Source organism: Schistocerca nitens, chromosome 2, assembly GCF_023898315.1.
Source record: "Schistocerca nitens isolate TAMUIC-IGC-003100 chromosome 2, iqSchNite1.1, whole genome shotgun sequence".
NCBI classification, from domain to species: Eukaryota; Metazoa; Arthropoda; class Insecta; order Orthoptera; family Acrididae; genus Schistocerca; species Schistocerca nitens.
The window spans coordinates 490,144,889-490,156,896 of record NC_064615.1 but is presented as its reverse complement, the minus strand read 5'-3'; the positions used below and the strand labels follow the sequence as shown (position 1 = coordinate 490,156,896).

The 12,008-nt window shown below is 48.5% G+C and overlaps 1 protein-coding gene across 1 annotated transcript in view; it reads left to right on the top strand.

The window, feature by feature from the left end:
• The window catches only part of LOC126236434 (poly(A)-specific ribonuclease PARN-like), a 307,678-nt gene that overhangs the window by 135,709 nt on the left and 159,961 nt on the right, over positions 1-12,008 (top strand). The window lies entirely within an intron of this gene.

The following is a 12,008-nucleotide window of genomic DNA, read 5'->3' as shown; positions in this document are numbered from 1 at the left end:
AGTGCCCTCAGAGAGGGCCCCCACAAGGGAGGAGTGCGCCATTGGAGAAGCCGGTAATCATGGGGGATTCTTCCGCAATGGTTTCCTCATCTTCCACTATGTCTGCTCACAAGCGTAAGTTCACTGAGTCTCAGCCACAGACAGTTCTTCCATCGTTGCCACAGTTCCTTGTTGTTTCTCGGTCTGACGAAGGTCACGACTTCTCCACGGTCAACCCTTTCATTATTCAGAAAGGTGTCGATACAATTGCTGGTCCTGTAAAGTCTTGTTCCAGATTACGGAATGGCACCTTGTTGTTAGAAACAGTCAGTGCCCTCCAGGCACAAAAATTGCTACGTACTTCACTGCTACACACCTTCCCTGTCCGGGTTGAAGCGCACCGCACTTTAAATTCCTCACGTGGAGTCGTTTATACACGCTCCCTCGCCGGATTGTCTGACGAGGAAATTCAACACTACCTGTCTGACCAGGGCATAACAGCTGTTCATAGAATCATGAAAAGGGTTGACACGAACATTGTTCCAACCCATACTGTCTTCTTGACATTTAACGGAGTTCAACTCCCATCGAAGATAAAAGCGGGCTATGAGATAATTTCTGTTTGCCCCTACGTCCCAAACCCTACGCGTTGCTATCGGTGTCAGCGGTTCAATCATACCAGCCAGTCCTGTTCCAACCTGGCCAAATGTGTTACGTGTGGCAAGGATGCCCATGAGGGTGCTTGTCCACCTCCATCCCCTCGTTGCATCAACTGTATGGGTGACCACGCTGCTTCCTCTCAAGATTGCCCCATTTTTAAAGACGAAAAGCTCATTCAGGAAATCAGCGTGAAGGAAAAGGTGTCAACCTTTGCTGCTCGAAAATTATTTGCCAGTCGAAAGCCCACTGTGCCTCAGACAGGAAACTACAGCACTGTCCTTGCCTCTCCTCGGCCAACAAAGGAGGCGGCCACGCAGACTTGTGATCTCACCTTTAGTGACACGGTCGTCAGATCGGCCAGCGCAAAGATCGCCTGTTCAACCTCCCCACTTTCGCCTGCTCACTCTATGGCTCACCCTTCATCGGGTTGTGCTAAATCTTGATTCCAAAAGTCAGACACCCGGACTTCCAAAAAAGAGCATACTCGTGAAGATTTTTTACATACCTCAACTTCACAACCATCGGTTCCTCCTTCATCTAAACATCGTTACCAAGAAGGCTAATAAGAAACCCAGTTCCTCTCCTCCGCCACGGCGTGTCTCATCTACAGCACCACCTGGCGGTAACCGCCCTAGGCCGTCTTCTGTGTCGCCGAGGCGCACTGCTGGCAACCGATCAACCGGCCGATCGCTGGTGGCAGGAGCTGCTCCTGAACAACCTATGGATCAGGATCTTCTGCCTTCGGCTGAGTGCCGTTCCACACTGTCGGTCGCAAGCTCTGAGCAGTCATTGAGTTGACGGCACTCTTGGTCACATTTTCCCATTTTCTGTCCACCCTATGTCCATTATCCATTGGAATATCTGCGGCATTCGTGCCAATCGGGATGAATTGACGATCCTCTTACGATCCTACTCGCTGGTCATCATCTGTCTTCAGGAAACAAAGCTGCGTCCCCACGACCGCATTGTTTTCCCCCATTTTCATTCAGTCCAATTTGATCTCCCCTCTGTTGAAGGCACTCCAGCACATGGAGGACTCATGATTCTTCTCCATAATACTCTTCATTATCACCCAATCCCTTTAAACACTTCCTTCCAAGCAGTCGCTCTCCGTATTTCCCTTTCTGGATACACCTTCTCTCTTTGTACTGTATACATTCCATCGTCCGCATCAATGGCACGAGCTGATCTCCTTCATCTTCTTGGTCAGCTTCCACCCCCCTATTTGCTGGTTGGGGACTTCAATGCCCACCACCCGCTTTGAGGATCTCCACATCCTTGTCCGCGTGGCTCACTATTGCTAGACGTCTTCCACCAAGCCGATCTTGTTTGCCTCAACACTGGGGACCCTACATTTTTGTCTGCCTCCACGACAAATTTCTCTCATTTGGACCTTTCGGTCGGTACCGTTCTGCTTGGCGTTTCTAATGGTTCGCCCTTGCTGATACACACTTGAGTGACCACTTTCAATGTGTCCTTCGATTGCAGCCACACCTGCCATATATGCGCTCGAGACGATGGAAGTTTGCCCAAGCCGATTGGACACTTTTTTTGTCTCTAGCTACATTCGATGACCGTCACTTTCCTAGCGTCGACAATGAGGTCACTCATATTACAGACGGTATTCTTACAGCTGCGGAACATTCAATACCTCGCACCTCCGAATTGCCCCGGCGCCCCCCAGTTCCTTGGTGGAATGAGGCATGCCGTGACGTAATACGTGAGCGGCGACGTGCTCTTCGCGTTTCCAGACACCATCCTACATTGGCCAACTGTACCCGCTATAAGCAGATCCGTGTGCAGTGCCATCGCGCCATCCGCGATAGCAAAAAGGCAAGCTGGGACTTCTTTACTAGCTCATTTAACACCTTCACTCCCTCCTCGGAAGTTTGGATTCGGATTCGATGGTTATCAGGCGCACCTAGTTTCTCCCCGGTCTCTGGGCTCACTGTCGTGCATGATTCATTAGTGGACCCCGTCACAATTTCTTAACTCATTGGGTCAACACTTTGCTGAGATTTCGAGCTCTTCAAATTAGCCGCCAGCATTTCTCCCGAAGAAACGTGCAGCGGAAGTGCGACATCTTGCTTTCTCCTCTCAAAATCGCGAAAGCTACAATACTGTTTTCTCCTTGCGGGAACTCCAACATGCACTCTCTTCTTCTCGCTCCTCCGCCCCAGGACCAGATGGTATCCACGTCCAAATGTTATTGCATTTATCAACCCATAGTCTGCGTTACCTCCTTCGCCTTTATAATCGAATTTGGACCGACAGTACTTTTCCCAGACGATGGCGGGAAGCTATCGTCGTTCCTGTTCCGAAACCTGGAAAGGACAAACATCTCCCCTCTAGCTATCGCCCCATTTCTCTCACGAGTAGTGTATGTAAGATTTTGGAGCGTATGGTGAATTGCCGTTTAACTTGGTGGCTGGAGTCCCGCAGTCTTTTAACACCTGCCGAATGCGGTTTCCGAAAGCATCGTTCTGCAGTTGACCATCTTGTTTCTCTCTCCACTTATATCATGAACAATTTTCTCCAGAAATGACAAACAGTAGCAATATTTTTTGATCTGGAGAGAGCATACGATACCTGTTGGAGGACAGGCATCCTCCGCACACTGTTCTCTTTGGGCTTTCCTGGTCGGTTGCCCCTTTTTCTTCGCGAATTTATGGCAGAGCGCACATTTAAAGTGCGGGTGAACACTACTCTCTCCTGTACTTTCTCTCAAGAAAACAGGGTACCCCAGGTCTCCGTGCTAAGTGTTATACTGTTTGCCATTGCCATAAATCCAATTATGGATTGTCTCCTTCCTGATGTCTCGGGCTCCCTCTTTGTGGACGATTTTGCGATCTACTACAGCTCTCAACGGACCAGCCTTCTTGAACGACGTCTTCAAGACTGTCTTGATCGCCTCCACTCTTGGAGCATCGAAACAGGCTTCCGCTTTTCTCCCAGTAAGTCCATTTGTGTTAATTTTTGGCGTCGTACGGAGTTTCTTCCACCTTCCTTACATCTAGGACCTGTCAACCTTCCGTTTTCGGACGTCACTAAATTCTTGGGTCTTATGTTTGACACAAAACTATGCTGGTCCTCCCACGTTTCCTGTCTGTCAGCTCGCTGTCTGCGATCCCTCAACACCCTCCTTGTCCAGAATGGTTCCTCCTGGGGAGCGGACCGAGTGGTCCTTTTCCGCCTCTATCGCGCCTTAGTGCGCTCGAAATTGGACTATAGAAGCATAGTTTACTCCTCTGCTCGGCCGTCTATTCTTCGGCATCTCGACTCTATCCACCACTGTGGATTACGTTTCGTGTCTGGAGCTTTTTACACCAGCCCTGTGGAAAGCCTTTATGCTGAGACTGCTGAACCTCCGCTGTCCAATCGGCGAGCTGTCCTTCTAAGTCGTTATGCTAGCCATTTGCTTTCCATGCCTGCTAATCCAGCCCATGACATTTTTTTTCGACGCCTCCTTGGATTTAGGGTATGCAGGCCACCCTTCCTCCCTACTACCACCGGGAGTCCGCTTCTGTCAACTGCTCCATTCTCTTTCCTTCCGCTTTCCTAAAACTTTCTTGACAACTTGGGGTACAGCACCGCCTTCGCTCAGTCCCCGGACCTGCCTGCTCCGTGATCTTTGTCAGTTTACCAAGGATGGTACCCCTTCACTTGTTTATCATCGGGCATTTTCTGCTCTATGCGCACAAATGAAGGATGCCACATTTATTTACACTGATGGCTCAAAAACATCATTTGGTGTAGGGAGTGCCTATATTGGTGGCGACACCCCAAATCGATTTCGGCCTCCCGACCAGTGTTCGGTTTATACTGCGGAGCTTTACGCTGTTCTCCAGGCTCTCAAATACATCCGTTGCCATCAGCGGATACAGTATGTTATCAGTTCAGATTCTCTCAGCTCTCTCCTCAGTCTCCAAGCTCTCTACCCTGTCCACCCTCTGGTCCACCGGATTCAGGACTGCCTATGCTTGTTCCACTTGGGGAGCGTCTCGGTGGCGTTCCTCTGGATCCCAGGACACATTGCTATCTGTGGAAATGAGGCGGCCGATATAGCGGCCAAGGCTGCAGTCTCTCTTCTTCGGCCAGCTATTCTCACGATTCCCTTCGCCGATCTACAGAGTGTTTTATGTCGTCGTGTTGTTCTTTTATGGCATGCACATTGGTCGACACTTCCCCATAATAAATTGTGGGATGTGAAAGCTCTTCCCTGTGCTTGGACCTCTTCCTCCCGAACGCGTCGTCGGGAGGAGGTAATTTTAACTAGACTCCAGATAGGGCACTGTCTTTTTAGCCATTGACATCTTTTAAGCGGCAATCCTCCCCCACTCTGTCCCCACTGCTCTCAGCTGTGGACGGTAAGACACCTTTTACTTGAGTGCCCCTATTTTACTCCATTACGCGCCCATCTACAGCTGTCGCCTAAAATATCGTCCATTTTAGCAGATGACACGCACTCAGCCGATCGCGTTCTCGAGTTTATTAGTGCCAGTGAGATGATGTCAGTCATTTGAAGCTCTTTTTGGGGACAACCAACCCCTTTCTGTAGTGGTTTTTTAAGCTTTCCTTCTGCTTTTAGTTTCTCCAATTTTTTGAGTTTCATTCCCATTGCTGCTGGTTTCCATTTTCGTTTTTTACCTTTTCCTAAGTCACAGACCGGGCGCTAATGACCATAGCAGTTTTGCGCTCCAAAAAAAAAAAGTGATCAAACACCAGCAGTCTCTAAGCATTCCAAGTCTCAGTAGAATGCAAGAAAGGATGACCCTAAATCATTCCCCTCTGTGGCCACACCATGGGAGGAACGCCAGGCCAAGGACTGCTGCGAACCTTATTCACTCCAGTACCTTGTATATACGAGAACTGATGGGGACTCGTTTGTTTCGATGAAGCCACAGTTTTTTATACAGCATTTAGAGGACAAGTTTGTGGAGATGGAGGTCTTGTCAGAAATGTGATCTGGGTCTGTCTTGATAAAAACAGCATCTTCTGCCCAGTCACAGACTTTACTCGCTTGGAACAAGTTAAGGGATGTTTCTATTACCATCACGCCACATAGGAGCTTAAATATGGTCCAGGGTATTATCTTCCACAGGGACCTTCTTTTGCAGTCTGACAACGAGCTGCACGCCAATTTAGAGCGGTGAGGTGTTCATTTCATGTGGCACGTCCATCGGGGTCCGAGGGATAAACACGGTGATGGTCTACTGCCGTGTTGTCAAGCTATTTACCTCCCCCCCCTCCCCCCTGATGCAGTGCTTTAAATGCTGGAAGTTCGGCCATGTCTTCCCACGAGTCCCCATCAGTTCTCGTACATACAAGGTACTGGAGTGAATAAGGTTCGCAGCAGTCCTTGGCCTGGCGTACCTCCCATGGTGTGGCCACAGAGGGGAATGATTTAGGGTCATCCTTTCTTGCATTCTACTGAGACTTGGAATGCTTAGAGACTGCTGGTGTTTGATCACCAGCAAGTGATGACATGGTATGCTTCACTGCACGTCATATGCCCTGATGTCACATGTCGAGATGTGGACGTCCATCACATTCCTAACAATCCATGTGCCCCACCTCCCATATGTGTCATCTGCGGTGAGCATCATTCACCTTGCTCGCCAGACTGCAGGATTTTAAAGAAAGAGAGGAAAATCATGGAATATAGGACTCTGGACCGACTGACCTACACTGAGGCTAAGAGAAAATATGAGTGCCTACATCCTGTGGCTATGACTTCCTCATATGCCGCCGCTACAAGAACAGTCGTAACCCCATCACTTCCGCGAATTCCAGTCAGCTCTCAGAGCCAGAAGGCTATACCTGCTCCATTGATGGTGGAGGGCACTTCCCCTCCTGTTGCTCCTGCACCACCTACCTCAGGAGCACTGCCCCCCCCCCCCCCCCCCCCCCCCAATCCCCCAACCATCGGGGACACCAGTCTCCGCTTCTTAGCTGGAGAAGTGTAAGTCTTCATTGGCTCCTCTCGCCAGGAAGAGGTCCCTTGGGTCACTCCCTTCCCAGGTTTCTACTAATGGAAAACATGATGCCTGATGCCTGCCAGTGGCTGAAGGGCCCAAAAGCAGCTGGTTGTAGGACTTCACGATCATCCTCAGCCAGAGAAACCCAAGGAGCAGTGAAAAAATTCCAAAAAGAAGACCCCTGGGATCAAGGAAATTGTGGTGGCACCTACACCACAGCTACCTACAAGCTCTGCATCTGGGGATAAAGTGGAGATTCTGGCGTATGCTGAGGACTTAGAACTTGTCCGGACCCTCAGACACAATGGATATAGACTGCTCAGGCAATAAGTTGGTGGCAGCAGTTGACCCTCAGGTGTAAACTGTCTCATTGAAAGTTCCATGCCTTCCCAGTCTCACGATGTCATCCTTCCAGTGGAATTGCAGCAGTTTTTTCCACTGCCTGGCTAGCTATGGCAGTTGTTAAGCTTTACACCTGCTTTGTGCATTGGCCTCCAGGAAACGTGGTTCCCGGCAATGTGGACCCCTCCGTGGCTATAAGGGATATTACAGAAACCGTAGCGACTATAATAAAGTGTCAGGTGGAGTTCGTGTTTATGTCCTAAACTCAGTCTGTAGTGCAACTATGCCCCTTCAAACCCGTCTTGAAGCTTTGGCTGTCAGAATAAGGGCGACACAGGAAATAACTGTCTGCAATGTATATCTTCCTCCAGATGGTGCAGTACCCCTGAATGTATTAGCTGCACTGATTGATCAACTCCCTAAACATTTCCTACTTTTGGGAGATTTTAACGCCCATAACCCCTTGTGGGGTGGCACCGTACTTACTGGCCAAGGCAGAGATGTCAAAACTTTACTGTTTGAGTTCAACTTCTGCTTCTTAAATATTGGGGCTGCCACTCATTTCAGTGTGGCTCATGGTAGTTACTCATCCATTGACTTATACATTTGCAGCCCAGGACTTCCCCCATCTATCCACTGGGGAGCACATGACGACCTGCATGGTAGTGACCACTTCCCCATCTTCCTGCCACTGCCCCAGCATCAGGCCCACAGACGCCTGTCCAGATGGGTTTTAAACAAGGCAGACTGAGAAACTTTCACCTCTGCGGTTGCCATTGACTCTCTCCTTCATGGTAACATCAGTGTGATGGTTGAGCAGGTGACTACAACAATTGTTACTGCGAGGAAAACGCGGTCCCTCACTCTTTAGGGTGCCCTCAGTGAAAGGCGGTCCTTTGGTGGTCACCGGAAGTCGCTGAGGCAATTAAGGAGCGTCGGCAAGCTCTACAGTGACACAAGTGGCACGCTCCCCTAGAGCACCTCATAGCCTTTATGTGCTCCGTGCCCGCGTTCGCCAGTTTATCAAGAGACGGAAGTAGGAGTGCTGGGAGAGATATTTCTCAACCATTGGGTGCCGTACGTCACCTTCCCAAGTCTGGACAAAGATCAGGTGTCTTTTAGGGTACCAGACCCCAACAGGTGTCCCTGGCATTAACATCAATGCCATGTTATCTACCGACACAAACGCTATTGCTGAGCACTATGCTCGAGCCTCTGTGTTGGAGAACGACCCCCCAGCCTTGCGCACCCTCAAACGGCGGATGGAAAGGAAAGTCCTCTTGTTCGCTACATGCCACAGTGAACCCTACTACACCCTATTTACAGAGTGGGAACTCCTCAGTGGCCTTGCACATTGCGTTGACGCAGCTCCTGTGCCAGATCGGATCCACAGTCAGATGATTAAACATCTCTCATCTGTCTACACGCGACATCTCTTCATCATCTTCAACCGGATCTGGTGCAATGGCGTCTTTCCATCCCAATGATGGGAGAGCATCATCATTCTGGTGCTTAAACCCAGTAAAAACCCGCTTGATGTGGATAGCTCTCGGCCCATCAGCCTCACCAACATTCTTTGTAAGCTGCTGGAACGCATGGTCTGTCCTGGAGTTATGTGGCCAACTGGCTCCATGTCAGGATCACTTCCGCCAGGGTCACTCTACCACTGATAATCTTGTGTCCCTGGAATGTGCCATCTGAACAGCCTTTTCCAGACGCCAACACCTGGTTGCCGTCTTTTTTGATTTATACAAAAAGCGTATGACACGACCTGGCGACATCATATCCTTGCCACGTTATACGAGTGGGGTCTCCGAGGCCCGTTCCAGAATTTTATCCACAATTTCCTGTCACTTCATACTTTCCATGTCCAAGTTGGTGCCTCCATATCCCTCCATATCCAAGACAATGGGGTTCCGCAGGTGTATAGCAGCAGCTCTAGCCCGTGGTTTCCAGTTTTTGACTGCAAAGTCGTGTGTTATGCATTTCTGTCGGCGTCGTACTGTTCATCTGGAACCAGAACTTTACCTTAATGATGATCCACTCACTGTAATGGAGACATATCAGTTCTTAGGACTGGTTTTCGACATCCGATTGACTTGGCTTCCTCACCTCCGTCAGCTTAAGCGGAAGTGCTGGCAGCACCTCAATGCCCTCCGCAGCCTGAGCAACACCAACTGGGGTGCAGATCGCTCTATGCTGCTGCAGCTGTACAGAGCCCTTGTTCAATCCCGCCTTGACTATGGTAGTGTGGTTTATGGTTTGCCGGCACCCTCAGCGTTGCGTTTACTCAACCCATTGCACCACTGTGGCATTCGCCTAGCGACAGGAGCTTTTAGGATGAGGCCAGTGACCAGCATCCTGGTGGAGGCTGGAGTCCCTCCATTGCAGGTTAGGCATGGGCAATTGCTCTCCAGTTACGTTGCACACGTTCATAGTTCTCCCGCACATCTGAATTACCGTTTTCTTTTCCCACCCATGGTGGTTCATGTCCCTCATTGGTGCCCAGGTCAGGGCTTACAATTGCAGCTCAGGTGCGATCCCTTCTCTCCGAACTGTAGACCTTTCCTTTACCACCAATACTTGAGGTTTATTTATGAACAACTCCATGGTGTACACCTAGGCCGCAGCTTCGCCTGGACCTTTCACATGACCCTAAGGACTCAGTTAACCCTGCGACTCTCTCTCTCACTTCCTCTCAATTCTTGACATGTACCGGGACTGTGACGTGGTTTACACCGATGGCTCGATGGCTGATGGTCGCGTTGGCTTTGCCTATGTTCATGGAGGACACATAGAACAGCACTCCTTGCCAGATGGCTGCAGAGTTTTCATTGCAGTCCTGGCAGCCATATCTAGTGCTCATGAGCACATTCGTTCATGCCCTGGGGAGTTGTTTCTTCTGTCTACTGAATCCTTGAGTAGCCTACAAGTGCTACTCTCGTCATCCTTGGGCAGTGACCATCCAGGAGTCCATCTATGCCCTGGAACGGTCCAGTCATTGTGTGGTGTTTGTCTGGACTGCAGTTCACGTCGGAATCCCAGGCAACGAACTTGCCAACAGGCTACACGGAAACCGCTTATGGAGATCGGCTTCTGTGAAACATAACCTGTGTTCAGTATTACACCGCAAGGTTTTGTGGCTTGGGGAGATGGAATGGCGTAACCTCAATACACACAACAAGCTGCCTGCCATTAAGGAAACTATGAATGTATGGAAGACGTCCGTGCGCACCTCTCACAGGGGCTGTGTGGTTCTCTGTCGGCTCTGCATTGGCCATATGTGGCTGATGCATGGTTACCTTCTCTGTCGTGAGGACCCACCTCGGCGTCGCTGTGGGTTATGAATGATGGTCGCCCATTTCTTGCTGGACTGACCACTTTTAGCCGCCTGCGGTGGACTTTCAACTTGACCTCTACCATCGGTGTTGGGCGACAATGCCTCAACAGTAGCTCTAGTTTTACGTTTTATTCATGAGGGTGAGTTTTATCATTTGCTCTAAGTTTTAGCACAAGTGCTTTGTCCCTGTGTGTCCTCCGCACTAGTGCTTTCAGCGTGGAGGTTTTCATGTTTTATAGAGTAGGTGGTTTTTCGTTTTTATCCTCATGGTCAGCCAGCCATGGTAACCTGCTTTCTTGTTTTAACCACTTCTACCTGTTTCTTGCGTCTTTGTGGTTTTGTTGTCCCCTTTTGTTCATTTAAGTGTTTGTTGCCCTTCAGTCGTTGTTGTGGTTTTGTGTTGTAAGTCTCATTGTCTTATTCCCACCCTTCTGACATTGTTTCCTTCAGAACAAAGGACCAATGAGCTTGTAGTTTGGTCCCCCGCTCACCCCTCTTTCCAACCAACCAACTTAACAGTCTGCCAGGATTCCTTGGAGTTCCCCAGAATACCAACACAATGTTCTTGTGTATGTGGTTGGAACATGGATATGCCAAAAGATCAAAATGAATAGTGCCGATGGTTCCTAACAGACTAACTCACCTAAACTTCAAAGAAGTAAAAAATTTAGTTGCTTGTTGATGGATTTTGGGGTCATCATAAAAAAAGGATGTTGATCAACATGCTGTGTCAGTGGTTTCTTCTTGGAGATCCTGCCAGTACAAAAGAAATAGAACTGTGGTTCAAAGCAGTGGAACACTCATTCATCCCACCTCCCAGTTACTGGTAACATCGAAAGACAAGTTTGCAATTTGAGTGTCATTGAAAACCCATCTATATACGTTCAGCACATTGAGAAATTTGCAACAGTAATATGTCAAGGACGAAATGAATGTCCTGTTCACGATTGGAAAGAATATGCAGAAAAAATGTGAGAAAGTTACTGGTAACTGGCATTTCCAGATTCAAAGAGCCAAAAAAAATTGTCTTCATGAAAAGCAAAAACAAAGAGATTTGTCTAGTTTATGAAGAGCCCTTCTACAATTTCGAAGCTGGAGAGGATAAGAGCACCCTGAAGAGAGGAAGAAATTTCAGCAAAGCAAACAGCCCAACACCAATCATAGTAGCCGGTGTGAAACTTTCAGGAACCATATTTGGAGACATCAAAAAGCTTTTGGCACTCCTCTTTGGTGGAGCGTGGGCGACCAACAATAAACTCAAATTATACACTGAGATGTTTGACAAACAGGAAGGCATTCCTAGAGTTGCTCCTGCCACTGCCAACCCTCAGAATGAGGAAGAAGCCAGAAGTGATTTTGAGTTGATGGACAGTGTTGAATTTAATGTCACTTAAAAGCAGTTTTCAGCCAGTTTCATGTTCTTGAATTTTTTTGTCGCTGTTTTAACTAAGATGCAACTTTCCACCAATTTTTTTCCTTCATTTTCTAACATTTTGTCGATGCTTTACTTTGATACAATTTGAGCTTATTTTATTTTCTACAGTGTCCTCTGATGCCAAAAACATGATTGGGGAAAAAATCCTAATGTTGAACATCAGTTTTTGCTCTCTTTTTGCCATTAACTAAATTGGTTTTTTGTGGTAAAATGATGTCCTTTTCCTATTTTCATTTGCAGTTTGTAATGAGTCACTGTAGACCACAGATCCCTT